The following is a 21,084-nucleotide window of genomic DNA, read 5'->3' as shown; positions in this document are numbered from 1 at the left end:
TTCACAAAACTTAAATCCAAGTGGATCAAAGACCGCAACATAAATCCAGCTACTCTGAACCTGATAGTAGAGAAAGTAGGAAGTACTCTTGAACACATAGGCACCAGAGATCACTTTCTAAATATAACACCAGTAGCACAGACACTGAGAGAAACAATCAATCAATGGGACCTGCTGAAACTGAGAAGCTTTTGTAGAGCAAAGGACATGGTCAACAAGACAAAGCAACAGCCTACAAAATGGGAAAAGGTCTTCACCAACCCCACATCTGACAGAGGGCTGATATCCAAAATATATAAAGAACTCAAGAAATTAGACATCAAAATGCCCAACAGTCCAATTAAGAAATGAGCTATAGAACTAAACAGAGAATTCTCCACAGAGGAAGTTCAAATGGCTGAAAGACATTTAAGGAATTGCTCAACCTCCCTAATTATATGGGAAATGCAAATCAAAACGACTCTGAGATACCACCTTACACCTGTCAGAATGGCTAAGATCAAAAGCACAGAAGACAGCTTATGCTGGAGAGGATGTGGAGCAAGGGGAACTCTGCTCCACTACTGGTGGGAATGCAAGCTTGTACAGCCACTTTGGAAATCAATATGGTGCTTCCTTAGAAAATTGGGAATCCATCTCCCCCAAGACCCAGCTATAGCACTCTTGGGCATATACCCAAGGAATGCTCAATCATACCACAAGGGCATTTGCTCAGCTATGTTCGTATCAGCTTTGTTTGTAATAGCCAGAACCTGGAAACAACCTAGATGCCCTGCAACTGAAGAATGGATAAAGAAAATATGGTACATATACACAATGGAGTACTACTGAGCAGAGAAAAACAATGACATCATGAGGTTTGCAGGCAAATGGATGGATCTAGAAAAAATCATCCTGAGTGAGGTAACCCAGATTCAGAAGGACAAACATGGTATGTACTCACTCATAGTAGGATACTAGATGTAAAACAAAGATGACTAGACTGCTACACAACTCCAGGGAGGCTACCTAGAAAACAGGACCCTAGGAAAGACCCAAGGATCACCCAAGACAGAGAAATTGAAGAGATCTTCATGAACAACCTGGACAGCAGTGGGAGTAATGAAGGGCAAGATTTGAGGGAAAGAAAGCTTAGGGGAACAGGAGATCCCAGCTGGATCAAGAACAGAAAGGGAGAACTAGGAATAACAGACCATGATAAATGAAGACCACATGAGAACAGGAATAGGCAGAGTGCTGGAGAGGTCCCCAAAAAATCCACAATGATACATCCTCTGTAGACTGATGGCAATGGTTGAGAGAAAGCCTGATCTGACCTAGTCTGGTGATCAGATGGCCAAACACCCTAACAGTTGTGCTGGAACTCTCATCCAATAACTGAGTCCCAGCCAGTTCCCCAGGTGGAGCTCCAGGTATCCAATTGTCAAGAAAGAGGAAGGTCTGCAAGAGCATGAATTATTGAATCCAAGATTACAAAAAGCACAGGGACAAATAACCAAACGAATGGAAGCACATGAATTATGAACCAAAGGCTGTGGAGCCCCCAGCTGGATCAGGCCCTATGGATAAGTGAGACAATTGAATAGCTTGAACTGTTTGGGAGGCACCCAGTCTGTGGGACCAGGATCTGTCCTTAGTGCATGAGCTGGCTGTTTGGAACCTTGGGCTTACACAGGGACACTTTGCTCAGTCTGGATGGAGGTGTACTGGACCTACCTGTACTGAATCCACCAGGATTAAATGAATCCCCAGGGGTGCCTTGATCCTGGAGGACATGGAAATGGAGGGGAGGAGCTGGGGGGAGGGTGGGGCTGGGGGCAGAAGGGGGAAGGACAGGAGAACCCATGGCTGATGTATAAAATTTAAAACACATAATAATAAGTGAAAAAATAGTCTTCATTAAAACACAACCTGTGGTTGAAGGTTGAAGAGCTCACCAATGGCCAATGATTTAATAAATTATGCCCAAACAACAAATCCTTCATGAAATCCAAAATGACTAGGCTTGGAGAGCTTCTAGGAAGTGGTTTGACCTATGTAAATGCTTGCCGGTGTCAGCACAGAGTGCACTGAATCTCCACCCCCAGACCTTACCTTACTCCATCCAACTCTTCAGCTGGCTCATTATCTCAATCCCTTTGATAGGTTCTATAAGAAACTAGAAAATGTATTTCCTTGAGTCTTTCAATGGTTAGTTAAACTAATTAAGCCCAATTTGCTGACTATTGGTAAGAATTCTACTGACAACACTGCAAAAAGTTGGGAGGCAACCTTGGCAGGTTGGAGCCATGGGACCCTAGAAAGTCATGAAGCACAAAAGAACTCATATGAAGAATTTATTGGGGGAGGATAGAAAGATGCAGAGTGTGCCTCTGGAGATGCAGTGCTGAGGAGAGAGAGGGAAGAAAGGAGAGGAAGGGAAGAAGAGACTGGAAAAGGGGGAAAAGAGAAGGTATAGACTCGGCCTCGTGCAAAGAGAGGGAGACTGGTACAATGCACAGAGACTAATCAGTCACCCAGCATATGAATATAAACTGTGTTATGACTTATGACAGTAGAACACTGGGCTAACTAAACATTTATCTGAATGCTGACAGCGCATGTGCTGCCTTAGGCCCCTGGGGCTGGCTAGGTGATGCCTGAAATGCTAATCAACATCCTACTTGTGCTCAAGATAAGGATAAGGATTAGTGGTTGCAGAGAGTGGGAAGTGTTATGAAAATGTGTGTTGTGATGTTATCTTCAAGTGCTAGTGATAATATTTAAATAAATTATTTAATATTAAAAAAAAAACCTGAATGAAGTCTAGAGAAATACAGTTAATATCTTTAATTATTTAATTTAACTGTATTTCTCTAGACTTCATTCAGGTTTTTATTCATATCCCTTGAGTCCCTTAAGCATTCATCTAACTGCAATTTTGGAGTCCTAGTTTGTGAGAAAGCTAAAGCTACTTTTCTCTGGGAATATTACAATGAGAATACAGGCTCTGGAAGAGGAATATTGTGTTGGTTGTTCATGTTGTCTATGTTATTGTGATAGAATCTATGAGTCCTGAGATAAGAACTTTGTGATGTTTCTTGGTATGAATATTTGTTCTTATCTTTATTGGTGTCCTGATTTGACATTTGTTTCCTGTTACTCTAACTTGTTAAGTTAAGGACAAGCTGAATAATGCTTCGTTTTTACTTATGAAGCTATTTTTGGATTACAGCTTCAGACTTCAAGTAATCTGAGATTAGTTAAGTGGGTAGATACCAATACATTATATATACATTTGTTGTTGTTTTTTTTTTTTTAATTCACTCATTTCTTAGTAGGAATGCAGACTATTCAGAATAAACAGCTGTGAATATTACTGTATGTACCATTCAACATACTACTGAATCTAAGGTATGTAAGTGCCTTCTTTTATATGCTGGCTTCAATTTATTTTTTTAATATGTTCAACTGTGAGATAATCAGATGTTATAATAGCTCCATTTTCATATGTTTAAAGAAATTATATGCTGCTTTCCATAATTACTCTATAAGCTACATTTCAACAATAGTCTGTATATTCCTTTTCTCCATGATCTTATAATTATTTATTATTTTGTCTTACATTAGACATTTGTATGACATTTATATTTGTGATGACATTAACAGTATAAGCAATCTTCATTGAAATACTATTCATTTATAACTGTCGCACCTAGATGTCTTCTAATACTATGTTAAACACCAAAAGCAACTTGTGGAGGAAAGGATTGTTTTGTTGCTACTGTTGTTGATTGTTGGTTTTGTTTGTTTAGGTTGTTTTGTTGTATTTTATTCATCTTTATAACTTCCAGGTTTCATTTGTCACTGAAGAGTATCCGGGCAGGGAATCAAGGCAGGTGCCTAGAGCCAGGGACCAGAGAAATGGAATGGTTGGTTGGTGTGCTCATTTGCTGGTGTGTTCCCACCAGCTTGCTCAGCTACATTTGGTATACAGCCCAGTTTTACCTGCCAAGGGATAGCACTGTCCACAGAGTGCTGGATGCACCCTTTCATATTGTGCTGGTTAGTTGTTTCCATTAACTGGATACAAGCTAGAATGATCTAGAAAAAGAAAACCTCAACTGAGAAAATGCCTCCATCAGATATGTTGCTTGGCAGGATAGTTGGAGGCATTTTCTTGACTGGTGATGACTTATGTGGGATATATCAACACACTGTAGTTGGTGTCATCCTGACAATATGATCTTCGATTCTATAAATGAGCAGACTGAGCAGGGCATGGAAAGCAAGCCCATAAGCCTCACTCCTCCATGTTCTGCTTCAGCTCCGGCCTTTGGGTTCTTGCTCTGGGTACCTGACCTGACTTACCTTCATGATGGGTGGTAAACTGCAAGATGAAATAAACCTTTTCCTTGCCAAGTTTCTTTTGGTTATGGCTTGCACCACAGTGATATAGATAAAGCACTAGAATGCTCACTTTTCTGAGTGTGATTGGGTTTGTGTCAGCTTGACAAAAACTATGACACTGTTTTAGCAAAATATAAGGATAAATTTGAATAAACATATAAAATAAGCAATATTAAAATCTAGAAAGTAGAGGAAACTTATTTTAGTTAATTTTCTAGGGAGTATATTTGTAAGCCATTTGAACTTGTTAATATTTTTCTAACAACATAAAATCTAATTTGTAGTAATGAAATTATAGACCTTGTGTAAGAATAAAATTTGATTAAGCGTGGGAGATTTAGCTCAGTGGTAGAGCATTTGCCTAGCAAGCGCAAGGCCCTGGGTTCGATCCTCATCTAAAAAACAAACAAACAAAAAACAAAATTTGAATAAACGTCCTAGTTTTCTTTCTGTTGTGACAATCACCAAGACAAATAGAAACTCAGAAAAGGTGAAGAGTTGACTTATGTTTATAGCTTATGTCCAACACTGAGTGAAATCAGGGTAAGATCTCAAGCAGAAACATGAAACAGAAGCCATGTAGGAACTGTTTGATAGCTGTTGTGAGAACAGTGGTTTTATTGTGTAGCCTACCACTAATTGTCTAGGGATGGTGCTATTCACAGTGGGCGGAACCCTTCTACATTGTTACAACTAAGATGTTCCCTCACAGACTGGTGTGATGTAGGCAGTACCCCATAGGAACACCTCATACACATCTATAAGGCATTTGTTAATGTTCAAAATTATTTTATCATAACAGTCCCGAAGAAACTCAGAACAGAAAGAAGTAACATAAAGGTTATATATGACAACTCTACAGCCAACACTATTTCAAATGGAAAATGTGGAGAGGATTTCCCATAAGGGAGTCTATTCTTACCACTGTAACTAAATGGACTTCTCAAATTCTCAGGTCTAGAAACACAATTAGAAAAAGTAATAAAAGGTATATACATGGGAAATAAAGAACCAAACTATGTCTTTGGTTCAAAGATGCTAAAGACTGCACCACAAGACCCTTAATCCTGATTCACATTTTTCTCATAGATTTTATTGAGGAAGAAATTGGTGAAAACTATCATTCACAGAAGATTAAAAACATATCCAGGATGATGGCTCAGTGTGTAGTAACACTTGCCATTGAACTCATATTGACCTGAGTTCAATCCTTGGAACACATCAATGCAGAGTTAGAGAAATAATTGAAATAATTACATATTCCATAAGGTTGTCCTGTGATGACCAGGCTCAGTGGGGCACCTGTGTCCCTATCATACATACAGATACCTAGTAATATATAAAATGCATTTTAAAACAATAAAATTACGTGCCTAGTAATAAACAACATGGAGATTAAAAGCCCCTACAATCAACATCCTAGGAAACTGAATTTAAAAAAAAAGTAATAAAACACTATAAGACAGAAGGAGTGCCCATGTTCACAGACTGGCATAGTCAAAATTCTGAAAATGGCTGCATTATTGAAAGTCTACAGATTCAGTATAATCCTTTAAGAATCACAGTGACATTTTTACAGAGCAGGATAAAACAAAACTACACTCAAATTAATGATGGAAATACTGGAAAACCTGAACAGCCAAAGAGAACCTAGGCATAAAGAACACGGCTGGCAGTAACACTACCTACTGCTAATCTCCAGTGACAGTACAGAGCTGTAGTAACAGGAAGAGAATGCCAGTAAAACAAGGGCAGACACACTGAAAAGTTTAATCGAACATACAATACTGTTACAGATCTAAATAAATTAATTACCTCATTTAAAAAACGGCTTTAGAATTACTTATATTACATATATTAGTATTTTTTCTACATTAATGCATGTGTACCATGTGCACACCTGGTACCTGAAGAGGCCAGAAGAAGGTGTTTGATTCCCTGGAATTGAAGTGACAGATAGTTATGAACTGTTTTGTAGGTCCTGGGAATCACACTGAGGTCCTCTGCTAGAGAAAAAAGTGCTTTTAACTTCTGAGCAGTTGTTGCAAAAATAAGTCACCTAATTTTTGATGAATATGAAAGAAATCTGGATGTTCACATATAGATGAATGATATGATATTTCTGTCTTCAATCCCACATAAAAATGAATTTAAAAATGCTATGGCATTGATAAGGGAGGAGAGGAACATTTATTCACCACTGATAGAAATTTAAATTTAGGCAAAACCTATGAAAATCAGTAGTGACATTTATCAAAAATATAAGTAAAATAAGTAAAAAAAAAAAAAGAAAAGAAAAGAAAACCTTGGTCCATGGTTATCCCACCCCTCAGTGTATAACCCAGGTTACTTTCAGTGATATCACATGCCATTTATTGATGAACCACTCACAATAGCTACAAAAAGGCAGGAGGAAGTTATAAACAAGTAACTAGATACTTAAAAACAATGACTATATAGACAGTGGGATTTATTCAACTGAGCACATGACATTTGTAGGAAAATGATGCCACTGAAAAGCATGTTATGCAAAACAAGCTCGTTTTTGCAAGACAGGTGTCTGTGTGATCTAGATTTTTATTTTCATGTATTTGTGTGATTATGTGTAGTTTATGAAATCAAAATGAGGCCATAAGAAAGGAAGAGAAATCAAAAACAGTTTATGGAGAAGAAAGAGATGATGCCCCTAAGTTGAAATCTGACTGGGGGCTACTGATAAGAGAAAGGGACAGATACAATTGAGGTAGGGTAAAGATGATGGGGAGGGAGATGAGGAACAACTATGGATGTATGAAATTGATATGTTGTAGCTATTACACTGTATACTTTCTTCAAAGGTAAATAATAAGAAGCAAGAAATTCAAACTGGAAGTTAAAAAATTACTCCTGATACATGTTTAGAAACTTGTGACAAGAACATATCTCACACAAGAATATATGTACTCACAATTCACCATATGGATCATACATTTGGGATTTGTAGTTCTGTAAGGTAGGGTCTCAGTGTGTAGTGCTGACTGTTCTGTGACTCTCAGAGATCTACCTGCCTCTTCCACCTCAGTGCTGGGATTCGAGGATTTGCTACCAGGTTCAGGAAAGCATTTGAAATTTTTAAGTGTCATAATTTTCTGAATTAGCATGAATTGTTCACAAAAATATTAGTCTACTTTTGTTTAAAAAATTAGATTCAAAGCTAAAACATACTATTTAATTTTATGCTGATTTTCCCTACCAGATTACCCACGAGACATTTTAACTGACTTTCATTCCAGAACTTCACTTAGAACTGGACTGCTCACAGCCCTGGTCAACTGTAGACTGAAGTTTCTCAGTCCCACCCAGTCCCATCCAGGCAGCAGCTGTGTAATTACAAAATATTCTGTCTATGGCTCAGGCTTATTACTAGCTAGCTATTACATCTTAAATTAAGCCATTTCTATTAATCTATGTATCACCATGGCTTTACCCAGATGCTTTTTCATCTTGCTTCTCTGGCTGCTTGCAGCATCTGATCTATTCCACCTTTCTTCTCCCTGTCTCTTTGCTTGGATTTTCTGCTTGGCTATAAACTGTTTTAGGATAGGGCAAAGAAGTTTCTTTACTAACCAATAGTAACAGCACATATTCAAAGCATGCAGAAAGACCATCATCTCATAGCAATCATAAAAATTGTTTTCCAAGTCTCTGAGGAAATGATTTTATGCACAATTTAAAAAATTATTTCATGTGTTTTCCTTAAGAAAATACTTCAAGGAATTATTAGCTAAACTGTATAAAAGGACTTATTTTTCTCTGTAAAAAAATATCAGTAACACCTTGGTGAATGAAAATAATTTAAATAAAATCATCATGCTAATTTACACTGTAGTATTTTTTATTGTTTCAAACTTAAGTATGATAAACATAAAGGTAAAGAATCCTGTTTGTAAAATATTGTAAATAGACAGCATTACTTTAATATGCAGTACTTTTTACAAAATTAATTTAAATGTAATTTACAGTGACCTAAATGAAATGTGTCCACAGGTAACTACCAAATTAGGATGATATATTCCCTTACTAATAACTTTAGAATATTTTATACTTTCCATTTCTGAGCTAATTTAGTTATTTGAATGTGTGCCTGGATGTCATCTAGCCCACTGTGAAATTTGAAAAAAAATATATTTAACATTGATAAATATCACTGTTCTTTTTCTAAGCCAGAAACTGCCAGGAAAACATGCATCAAAGGTGTTGCAATATAAATGTCTAAATATAGACAGAGTTTACCACACTCACAAAAAATTGTTACCATTCAGGAAGTAGCTGGATAATCATGCTTTACTGGCCATGACAGTTCTCATTGCAATTGAACTATTTGCAAATAGTTAATGATATGAAGCCTCATATGAAAAAATGAATTTTTATAAAGAATTTTGTCCTATTCTATACTAATCTGTGATATATTATTAATTGTATTACTTACAACTGTATAGAACACAGTTCCTAGATATTGACATCCAAAGGATAAATGAAGGTTTCTGTTTTAAGAACCATCAACTTATACACACACACACACTAAAAATATCTTTTTTATTTGAAAATATGTATTTCTCAAGTACTTGATAAAGAAGGTGAAAATAAACCTTATTTACAAAAGTATTTCCAAGAAAGAAAAGGTAAGATTAGAGGCTTCAACATCATTCCTGTTGAAAAAAAAAATCATCAAAAAAATTTAATTCAGTGCAAGGGAATTAGATGACCCTTTCTTCAAGACTGAGAAAACTCACTGATGTACATGCAGAAGATGGACTGCTTCCATTACATCTATTTGTTTCAATAAGAGGAGATTATACAGTGACCTTTTCCTTAGATGCCTTGGATTCTCCATTTTTAATCATTATGCAAGATTTGGTGGAAATCTTCACTGACACCAGGCTCCTCAGGGGGCAATTAGGAGAAGAGCAATCCCACTGGAAATGGAAAAATCATTGCACTTTACTGCCTGAAATGACAAGATAGGCCCAGTGTCTGGAATGTCAAAACACCCTCCAAGTGTTAAATAACACAAGCATCTATGATACCTTGCTTAAGAAACATTGGGTAACCACTAGAAAATTCTAGCATATATGCAAGTGAGTCAATTGGTTATATTTAAAGGCACATAGCATGACATACAGGACCAGCTAACCATATATTTTTAATTTTACACACTCCTATAAATAGTCCCTGGATAAAACTCTAATTTTTCGACCTTGCCATATTTGAATTTCAATATGTGTGATTCTATGAACTTTGCTTTTCATATCTGAAACAGAACACCTCAAAAATAACTGCCAATTTTTTAACCTAAAGTAAATTGGCTCAAACTAAATAATTATAATAATATTTGTAATTTATCCTTTCATTAAAATACTTCAGAATAAAATGTAATATAAACAGTTTTTCTTTTGTCCAGTATTTTTATCTTATATTATTATGCATTTTTAAAATGAAAAGACATTTATGAAAACCTAAAATGAAGATTTTGATCTAAAATCTTATAACTAATTTTATTGTTTAGCCAGTGTTTCTACATATGTACTGTTGACTTGGAGGCAGGACTACTTTTTGGTTTTTGCTCCATGTGGTGGTATACAGTTGTTATAGTAGCACTTGAGAGGCAGAAGCAGAATGATCAAGAATTAAAGCTTGTCTCAGATACAAAACAATGAGAGGCCAGCCTATGCTATTTGAGATATCTTTCAAATATAAAAACATACAAAGTAAGGTCTTTTTCAAGGCTTAAGGACATTTTGACACATTGATATGATCAGTTACTGTCTTTAGAAGTATCAGTCCTTCATTTTTATCTTAATTGTCTATATTTACATATATATGGTATATCACATACTGTCCCTGTGTGTTTGTTGCTTATGTAGCTACATCAATTTAAAAATTAGAGCATCCCACAGTTCCCTTGCCTGAGACTTTGAATATGCATCTCTGTGTGAGTTTGTATGTACTGTATGTATGTGCATCTGTGTATGTACTGTGTGTGTACTGGCTAATCAATCATCATGTTTCCAGGCATGAAATAGATACAAAGCCTAATGCATCTGTTTTATCTACATAAACAGAAAAATTCTCAAACAAATGAAAGGAAGGCTGCATTGAAGAGTGCCAAAAGACAATCATGGCCTGTGAATCAATTTCCAGAGTTGCAGACCCAGGACCCCTTGAATGAAGGCGTGGCCAGGTTCCTCTGAGTAAGGGTCCTTATAAGACACCTAAGCTTTTATAATTAGCCTTTCTCCATTTCTTCCCCAGAGGGACCTAACAGCTGTACAAAGTTAACTACACTGGGGAGGAAAGGGGAAAAATCAGACTTCCTGGGGACCTATTAGGTACTGGTTCTGAATTGACACTGATTTTGGGAGACCCCCCCCAAAAAAACCTTGTGGCCTCCAGTTAAAGTAGGAGCTTATGGAAGCCAGGTGATTAATGGAGTTTTGGCTGATGTCCAACTCACAGTAGGTTCAGTAGGTCCCTAAATATCTATTTCCCCTGTTCCAGAATATATAGTTGGGATAGTAATACTTAGAAGTTGGCAGAATTCTCACATTTGTTCCCACACTGGGAGTCCTGTGTGTGAGAGTGCATGTGCACATATCTGTGTAGGAGAGTGTGCAAGTGTACCTATATATGTTTCTGAGTGTATATGTGAGTGAATTTACGTTTTTGTGTGATACTATATGCATATGTGGAAGAGTATATATGTTTGTGTATTGTGTGAGTGTGCATCCATATATGAATGTGCATCTGTGTGTGGTGAGGTGTGCAGATTTTTATCTATAAGTGTCCAGGAGTATGTTTGGTAAAAATACCTAAAATGAACTCCCAGAAATATTCCTTGCTGTGGGATGTCTTTCTGTACACTGTGAATATGTACTGCACTGATTGGTTGATAAGTAAAGCCATTTGGCCTGTGGAAAGTCAGGTTATGGCTAGGCTGGAAATTGAAGAGAGAGAGAGGAAGGAGAAAGGCAGAGGGGAGAGAGACGCTGTGAGCCACCACCAGGAGAAGCAAGATGTGGAAATACTGGTAAGCCACGGCCACATGGCAACTTATAGATTAATAGAAATGGGTCAAGTTATAAGAGCTAGCTAGCAAGAAGCCTGCCACAGGCCATGCAATTGGTAATTTATATTAAGCTTCTAAATGATTATTTTCTAAGTGGCTATGGGACCTTGGGGCTAAGCAAATAGGAGAAACTTTCCAATTAAATTTCTAGTATCAAATATCTCATCTCTTCTCACATTTTAATATTTTAAACAATATTCTTCATTTGGCTATCAATTCTCCAGTCTTCTTTATCCTACATAACTCCATCTTTGTACCTTTGAACCTAATTTCAAGTTCTTGTGTGGCTGTAGACTCTCTCTTGAATCATTAGTTTCTATTTCTTTGCATGTGATGTGTTTTTAGACTCCAAAACTCAAAGACCTTGTATAACATTTCTTTCTGTGTCTCTGCTTTATTGTGCCTGGCCTGGTGTCCTGACCTTTTCTTCTGTCAAGAGTTATTATTGTTCAAGTTGGGTATGTCTTCCATCCACTCCTATTGTTTCTGTATCTCCATCAGGATGAGCAATGCTGTAACAAAGATGTCTCTGACTGGTTTCACATCTTCTGGGGACATGTTGAGTGCTGGCATTGTGGGGTTATAAAGTGCTTCACAGTTAACATTTTAGAAAGTTGGTAATATTTTCTTTAATTACAGTGGCAAAAACACTGAGGCCAGTGGCATCAAATTGTTCTCTTGTTCTCCATCTCTTGGCCGGCACTTGCTGTCCTTAGTGTTTTGTTTTGTTTGCATAAAAGATGTTTCAGTTAGAGTGCACCTCTAACTGTCGTAACAAGTCTCAAGTTCTGTCACTTTAGAGCACAATGGTTTATTTTTCTATCAATATCCAAGAACAGTTGGAAATTGATATTCTTTCAATCCTGATGTTTCTTTTGTCACTTGCATGCCCAGATTTTTGCACTAGGGAGAAGGAAATAAAACAGGGGAAGAGAAAGATCAATAGTACAAGAAGCATTTTAGGAGCTGCGTCTGGTGATTGTACTTGCATTTTGCCTCTATAAATTAGCTCTCCAATGTCACTTGCAGAAGCTTGGTGTGAACATTGAACATTTCAATGAGAAGTCCTGGAAAAATTGTGTATGTGCAATTGATTGATAATTAGAATTATTGTTATATAGAGATTGTGAAGTGTTGTAGATCCAGAAACTAATTATAATTTATCTTGAGCTAGCCTTAGTACCCTATATACCAATTCCCTGTTCACCTCTGTGTCAGAGATAACCTCCTGTGACTAACAGATATAAACATTTTTGGAATTATTAACTTAGAACAACACCAGCTTCTACCAACTCCAAAGCTGAGAATGCCATCAGGTAGCATGTAGCTAAGATTTGTCCATTGCTGAAACTGTCGCTCGATGTTCCACCAACATATTTGTAAAGTGTCTTGATTTGTGACTCTCCTTGTTCTGTTTCTACAAAAACTTCATGAAACTGCTTTCATTGTTGGAACATATAATATTGGGAATTTCTGGCCATACTTACTCATATTCAGTACAATCTCATTCAAAGGGCAGTTTTCTTCAGTTAGAAGCTGGGCTTTCCATCCTACCTCTCTCTATCAATATAACTCTCTTGTCTTATAGCCTGTGTCCTGACACTCTCACTTATGTTACTGTGGTCCATTATGCTATTGTTCCCTTACCAACCCACAAACATATGCTCCAGACTCCTTACTTTGTCAGCACTGGACAGTTTTAGATTATTTAAAAGATCTGACCACTGAAAGCCAGCTGCTGCTCCTATCCCTCCTCTGAACAAAGACTTGTAAGACTCTCTTGTTCGTTATCAACAATAAAATCCATGCCAGTGTTCTGTAGAGAACACCCTCCAGCTGCTCTGACACCTCTGCTCTGCCCATTTCCCTCCTTTTCCTGCTTCTGTTATTTCCTGTATGCTTTGTCCTGAGTTCTGTGCTGGGCTTTCTGCTGCCCAGGCTTCTCCTTGTGTCAGGCCTCAAACTGACCCCTCTCCTGGATCTCAAGCCTTCACAATGGTCTACATTTTCTGGGAGGAGGTTTCTAATGAATACTTAATACAACAGTCAAACATGTAGGGTACCTCCAATCATGTTTCTTCATTTTATTTACTGAATTTTATTATTTTGTAGTGCCGTTATCACAGAATTCACCATTACTATCCTAGCTACCCTGGTAAGTTGTCTGTCGGTATGAATCTCAGTCACCTGTGTGCTCTTCTCTAGTTTTCTCTAGATGTGTCACAGTTTCCAGTGACCTTAAACTGTTTTTGCCACCCACATGCTTCAGTAGACTTTGTATAACAGGACTATAAGGGGACATATATCACGTACAAGCACAAGGAAGAGACATCCCAGAGCCTGTTGTAATTTCCGGTCTGCCACAAGAATGACTTCATGAGAGTGAATGTTGCTAACCTAATTCATGCTATCTGCATTTAATTACACCTAGCAAACAAACAACAGTATTTTTCAGCCACCTCCCACCCCTCTTGCTTCTTCGATTCCTTTTCTTCTGCTTTTATCCTTCCTTGTTGTGTTTATTTTTCACTTAAATTTTATTAATTATAAACTGCTAAAGTAGATGAATATATTTTAAACTTACTATTTTAATTGTTCTCAACCTGTATCTGCACCAGAACACAGGCACCATAACTGCAGTAATTTTTTTTATATTATTATTATTCTGTACACCGATTTTTGCTGGTCTTTAAGGAGTGACTACTAGGAAGAGAATCCATCTTAATAAAAGCCCACTTGGAGAATTAATATCTAGGCAGAGTATCTTCCAGATGACATTATGGAAGGCTTACATTAGGAGGACTCACTTAACATTGAAATTAATCAGAAAGTAAGTGCACTCAAGTTAACAACAATATAATTGAATTTATGTAGGTTTTAAAGCTAGACTCTTAAGGGTCTGTCAAGTATTCATTGTTTTCAGTAGGTTTACAATTGTTTTGCTGCCTAATTATGTGCATGTTATGCAACAATAGATTAAATCAAAACATATTTTAAACATTATGGAAATATTCTCCATAGAAATAATTTTAGGTCTGGATAAATTCTTTATGAGAGTGATCTCCATTATCATATTATTCTTAAATACAATAGAACTAAGTAAGTAATGAGTTTTTGTTTCCTAGGTGCCTTAGTTAGGATTTTTTATTGTGGGATAAACACCATGACCCAAAACCAAGTTGGGAAGGAAATCGTTTAATTGACTTACACTTCTATATCACATTGCATCATCAAAGGAAATCAGGGAAGCAACTCAAATAGAGCAGAAGCCTGGAGCTGATGGAGAGGTCATGGAAGACTGCTACTTACTGGCTTGCTCATGGCTTGTTCAGCCTGATTACTTATAGAGCCCAGGACCACCAGCACAGGGATGGCACCATCCACAATGGACTTGATCCTCACCATAGATCACTAATTAAGAAAAATGCCCTACATCCTGATCTTTTTTTAAAATTTATTATATTTGTGTTTTAATTTTACAAATCAGCCATGGGTTCCCTTGTCCTCCCCACTCCTGCCCCTGCATCCACCTACCCCATAGCCCCTCCTCTCCATTCCCATCTCCTCCAGGGCCAAGACTCCTCTGGGGCTTCATTTAAACCTGGTGGATTCAGTACAGGCAGGTCCATTCCCCTCATTCCAGGCTGAGCAAAGTGTCCCTGTGTAAGCCCAAGGTTCCAAACAGCCAGCTCATGGTATGTACTCACTCACAGTAGGATACTAGATGTAAAACAAAGATGACTAGACTGCTACACAACTCCAGGGAGGCTACCTAGAAAACGGGACCCTGGGAAAGACACATGGATTGCCCAATGACAGAGAAATGGATGAGATCTACATGAACAACCTGGACGACAGTGGGAGTAATGAAGGGCAAGCTTCAAGGGAAAGAAAGCTTAGGGGAACAGGAGATCCCAGCTGGAACAATAACAGAAAGGGAGAACAAGGAATAACAGACCATGATAAATGATGACATGAGAACAGGAATAGGCAGAGTGCTGGAGAGGTCCCCAGAAATTCACAATGATACATCCTCAGTAGACTGCTGGCAATGGTCGAGAGAAAGCCTGACCTGACCTACTCTGGTGATCAGATGGCCAAACACCCTAATTGTTGTAGATGTAACTGGCTTGTTAAAAAAGAAACACAGAACCAATTGCAGAGTTAAAAACCACAAGGTCAGAGCAAGAGCAGAAAACCTTACCCTTCACTGCTTCTGCTGTTCTTCCTCTCCACAAGAGACCTACTTCTGTGTGTCCTGTCTATTTACAGACCTTCTGTTCTGTTTTCTCATTGGTTGTAAACCCAGCCACATGACCTCCTCATCACTGCCTGTTTGTACAGACCTCCAGGTCTTCTATGGTTGGTATTGAGATTAGAGGTGTGTGTCTGCCATGCTGCCTGTGTCCTTGAACACACAGAGATCTACCTAGCTCTGCCTCCCAAGTGCTGGGATTAAAGGCATGCACCACTACTGCCCAGCTTCTGCTCTGGCTTGCTCTGACCTCAAGGCAACTTTATTAACATACAAATAAAATCACATTTCAATACAAATAAAATATCGCTATATTTTCCCTTTTCTATTTTAATAAAAAGAAAAAAAAGGAAAAAGTTATAACTAATTTAAGAAAAACTATATACAAAAGTACAATAACTATATATACCATATATACAAACAATAAATACCTAAACAATGTCTAGTCCATTTGCATTTGACAAATTCAGAGAAAATAATTTCCATTATCTATCCTATTTTGATAAGTCCAAAATGTACCTGATTCACTTTCTATCCTAACTTATATTGCTAACGGAACTGTCTTATAACATCTTTCAAATTTATACACTTACAGCTCTTAGTGAGTTTTTCTGAAATCCTTAACAAAGATAATTATAACTATAACTAACTGATCTTCAACTCCCTCAGAGACCCAAGAAGGAAATAATACTGCCTAATAAAAATTAAAAACAGGAAGTGCATGCAAGCAGCTTCCAAAAAAAAAAAAATGTGAGTTGACAGAAACAGCCAGCTGCCTGGAATAGTCACCTGAGGTTTCCCCGCAGTGTTGGGGCATCATCTTCAGCCTATAGGCTTAGCATATCTGACAGACACTTTTGTGAGCTAGGATATATACAAGGTCAACAGTTTGACCTCACATTTGATGAGAGAAGTCCATGTACCAGAAACACCTGAATTCTGTTAGTGTCATGTCATGATTCAGGATTTTAAATTCTGGAAATTATTGATGCTTTTTCTTCAATTCAGCTGTCCATTTTTCTTGGCTGTTTATATGTGGCTTCATCTCAGCATCCCGTTATTCTCTGCATCCCTCTATTAAATGCCAGTCTGCTTTTGAGAGTGGTGAGCTTAGTTATTCTTCAAGTATAACTGTTTCCTTTGCTGTTCCATTGCACATCAGAAGCCATTGGCCCACTCCATGTTCAGCTGACTTTGAAAAAAAGGGCATGGTACCTTTTACAGATTGCAAAGGCCTCAGGGATGGTGCCATATTGTCCTGGCCTCAGAAGATGCCTTTTGTTAAAGCCACAATCACACTTGTTTTGGCAAGAATCGGTAGTCCTTTGTTTCATGTCCTGTCTGTCCTGTTTGTCAGCAGTTGATTCTAGGATACTTTGTTGTCCACTGGCTATCTTTTGCCACAATGAAAGTTAACTCCATATGCAGTTTCTTCAATGCCCATATTTTCTCTGAAGTAGATTGGTACCGCCAGGAGTCGACAAGTCTCATAGTCATAGCAAAAAAGAAAAATTCCTAAGATATTAAAATATTTTAAATGCCATATTCTGTAGATCTCTGAAGGGTTTGAAAATGACCTATCTAAAATATATCTGTTTGATCTTGAAAACACACCTAATATGACTACAAGTTCAATTGTAATGTCTAACCACTAACTTTCATTTCTATATATCCTAATATTTGGTAATACTAACATTCAAGGATTAGCAAGTTGCATTACATTGTTAAATGAATGGTATAAATACAATATCTTTAGCAAGATTAGAAATATGTATATGGCATATTCTAACAATCTCAATCTCAATAATAATAATAATTTGTATACAATATAAAACAATCCAATCCAATGTAAAGTATTTAAAACTAGTAATTGTCTTTTTCTTTTTTCTTTTTTTTTTTTTAACAAGCACCTTTTGCCTAGCCCTTTTCCTAACCCTTAACAACTTGTAACCAACCCTCCTAAACAATGAAAACTATCCCAGATCCAAAACCCATAAAAAGACCAAAAAATCCACCCACCCCACACCACCCCTTTGGGAATGTGGGCGTCGTATTCTTAAAATTGTTTCCTGCTGGGTATGGGCAAAGTTGTCTTTATTCTGAAAAGAAAAATTTTGGGTTAATTGACAAATTCTAGGAAAGGTAACTATATTCTTTGTTATCCATAATGCCAAAGTTCAGGGTTTATCTCAAGTCCTTATTCAAGTAGTCTTTGAAACTGGATCATCTCAGCTAGCCATCTCAGAATTGCTCTAAGCACTTTGTAGTCCAAAGCTGATCTGTAGATGATGTTTGTCAGCTTAGTGATAAAATTTTCCATGTGGAATTGTCATTGTGGGGCCCCATCTTCTTCCTGGAGATTTCATTTGATGTTAGGCCTGGCCGTGATTTCCTGCAGAAAACTGAAAAGAGACTCGAACACAAAGACATGTATAGGCAGCTAATTGAAGCCTTTTCTCTAGAATTAATTAGTACTCTATATGACCATTATTATCTTAACAAAGTTTAATATATATATATATATATATATATATATTGTAAATTTTTATATAAAATTCATACTTTAAGAAAAGTTTAAAGAATCAGAATAGAAACAAAGAATTGAGATTAGTAATGGAATAGTCCTCTAATTAATTTGGTTTTTCTCCTGTCCCATGTCAGAAGATGGCTCTTTCTTCTGGTATGATACAGGGAGTTTTCATTTTCCTTTTAACAACATGCTTGAGTTTACAGGAGGAGAGAGCCATTCTCCAACTCCAAAGTTAGGTATAAACTTTAATTGAACTGGGACTACAAGAAGACTAAGAGTATTAATTTTTTAGAGAAGAGCAGAAACAAACATTTAGAAAGATTTATGAAATTTTGTAGATGATATACTAATAGGCCATTTTACTCTTTTTCCTGGGACAGATGATTTGTCCTTTTTCTTCAGTTGTCTCATTTGTCCAGTGTTCTTCAGATTCCTTAGCCTTCATTCTCCTAAAAGACAAAACAAAAACCCTTCCCCAAGACTAATTTTGGGAAGGTTCCCTTTTGGCAAGTTACATCTGATTAAATGAAAAGGCATGTATTAATGGTATAAGTGAATTTAAACTGGATGGTCATGTTGGTTGATGAACTATCACCTCTTCTAATTAAGAGGTCTCTCTTGTTCAAATCGAACCTTTATCAATTTTTATGGTACCCACAGCTTATCTTCTCCTGCAGAAACAAAAGCAAAACCTCGTCCCCAATGCAACACATATCCTGGTTTCCATTCTGAGGTCAGCACATCCTTGAAGTATATAGGCTGATTTAATTCTGTTGTTTTTTCTATTAACCAATGTCTCTCTGCAGCTGTTGTTCCTTTCTCATTAGCATTGAGAAAATTTAAAGTTAATAGAGCATTGTGCAGTCTATTTCTGGGGGTTTTTGTTACCCTTTTCTGTTTATTTATAATGTCCTTTGGAGTTCTGTTGGATCTTTCTATAACTGCTTGGCCTGTCTGATTATGTGGTATACCTATAATATGCTTTATATTATAATAAGCAAAAAACTGTTTCATTTTAATAGAGACATATGCTGGAGCATTGTCAGTTTTAATTTGTGCAGGTTTATCCATGGTGGCCATAACTTCTAGCAAATGAGTGATTACAGAATCAGCTTTTTCAAAACTCAAAGCAGTCGCCCATTGAAATCCTGAATATGTATCGATAGTATGGTGTACATATTTCAATTTTCCAAATTCTGCAAAGTGAAACACATCCATCTGCCAGATTTCATTTCTCTGAGTACCCTTTGGGTTACATCATGCTGGTAATGGTGCCTGATTTTAGAAGGAACAAGTAGGACATTGCTTTACAATTTCCTTGGCTTGTTGCCAGGTTATGGAAAAATCCTTTTTTAAACCTTTACTATTGACATGATGTTTCTTATGAAATTCTGAGGCCTCCAGCACATTTCCTATCAATAATTTATCAATCTCATCATTACTTTGTGCTAGAGGGCCTGGCAGACCAGTATGGGATCAGATGTGAGTTATATATAAAGTATGACTCCTTTCCCTGATTGTATCTTGTAATTGAATAAATAGTGAAGTTAATTCTGAAGCATCGGGGATAAATTCTGCAGTCTCAATAATGTAATACCACTCTTTCAGCATACTGAGAGTCAGTAACTATGTTGAGAAGTTCTGAAAAATCCATTAATACCAACAGAATAGCATACAATTCTGATTTTTGAACTGAATTAGAAGGACTTTGAACCACTTTACTTAAATTTTCTGATTTGTAACCTGTCTTTCCTTGTTTGTTGGCATCTGTATAAAATGTCCAAACTCCAGATATGGGTTTTTAACGTACAATTCAAGGCAAGATCCAATCAGCTCTCTTTATAAGATCAATTCTATTGCTTTTAGGATATTTGTTGTTAATTTCTCCCAAAAAATTACTGCAAGCTCTTTGCCAAGGTTCACTTTCTGTCCACAATTTTTCAATGTCCTCTTTAGTTAAAGGTACAACAATTTCTGCTGGGTCTATTCCTGCTGATTGACGAAGTCTCAATTTTCCTTTCAAAATTAAGTCAGAGATTTTTTCCACATAAGTTTTCAATTTTTTATTTGGTTTATTTGGTAAAAATATCCATTCCAATATAATATCTTCTCTCTGAATTAATATTCCTCTAGGAGAATGCCTAGAAGGTAAAATAACCAAAATGCAATCCAGCTTTGGATCAATACAATCCACATGTCCTTCATGTACTTTTTTTTCTACCAAGGCCAATTCCTTCTCAGCTTTAGGTGATAATTCTCTTGGACTATTTAAGTCCTTGTCACCTTCTAAGGTTTTGAACAAATTATTCAGTTCATCATTTTTTACCCCAACAATAGTTCGTAGATGAGAAATGTCCCCAAATAAACTTTGAAAGTCATTAAGAGTCTGTAGGTGATCTCTCCTAATTTGCACCTTTTGAGGTCTAATTTTTTGTAGCTCTATTTTATATCCTAAATAATTAATAGAATCTCCTATTTGTATCTTTTCAGGAGCAATTTCTAATCACCAAAAAGGCAATATTTTCTTTACTTCTTCAAACATTCTTTCTAAAGTATCTGCATTTGATTCAGCTAGTAAAATATCATCCATATAATGACAAATTATAGATTTAGGAAATTTTTTACGTATCACTTCCAAGGGCTGTTGTACAAAATATTGGCACAGGGTTGGACTATTTAACATTCCCTGTGGGAGGACTCTCCATTGAAATCTTCTAACCGGTTGAGAATTATTGTAAGTAGGCAATGTGAAAGCAAATCTTTCTCTGTCTTTTTCTTGTAAGGGTATTGAAAAGAAACAGTCTT

This window comes from Onychomys torridus, chromosome 13, assembly GCF_903995425.1.
Source record: "Onychomys torridus chromosome 13, mOncTor1.1, whole genome shotgun sequence".
In the NCBI taxonomy this organism is placed as follows: domain Eukaryota; kingdom Metazoa; phylum Chordata; class Mammalia; order Rodentia; family Cricetidae; genus Onychomys; species Onychomys torridus.
This window is presented reverse-complemented; position numbering follows the sequence as displayed.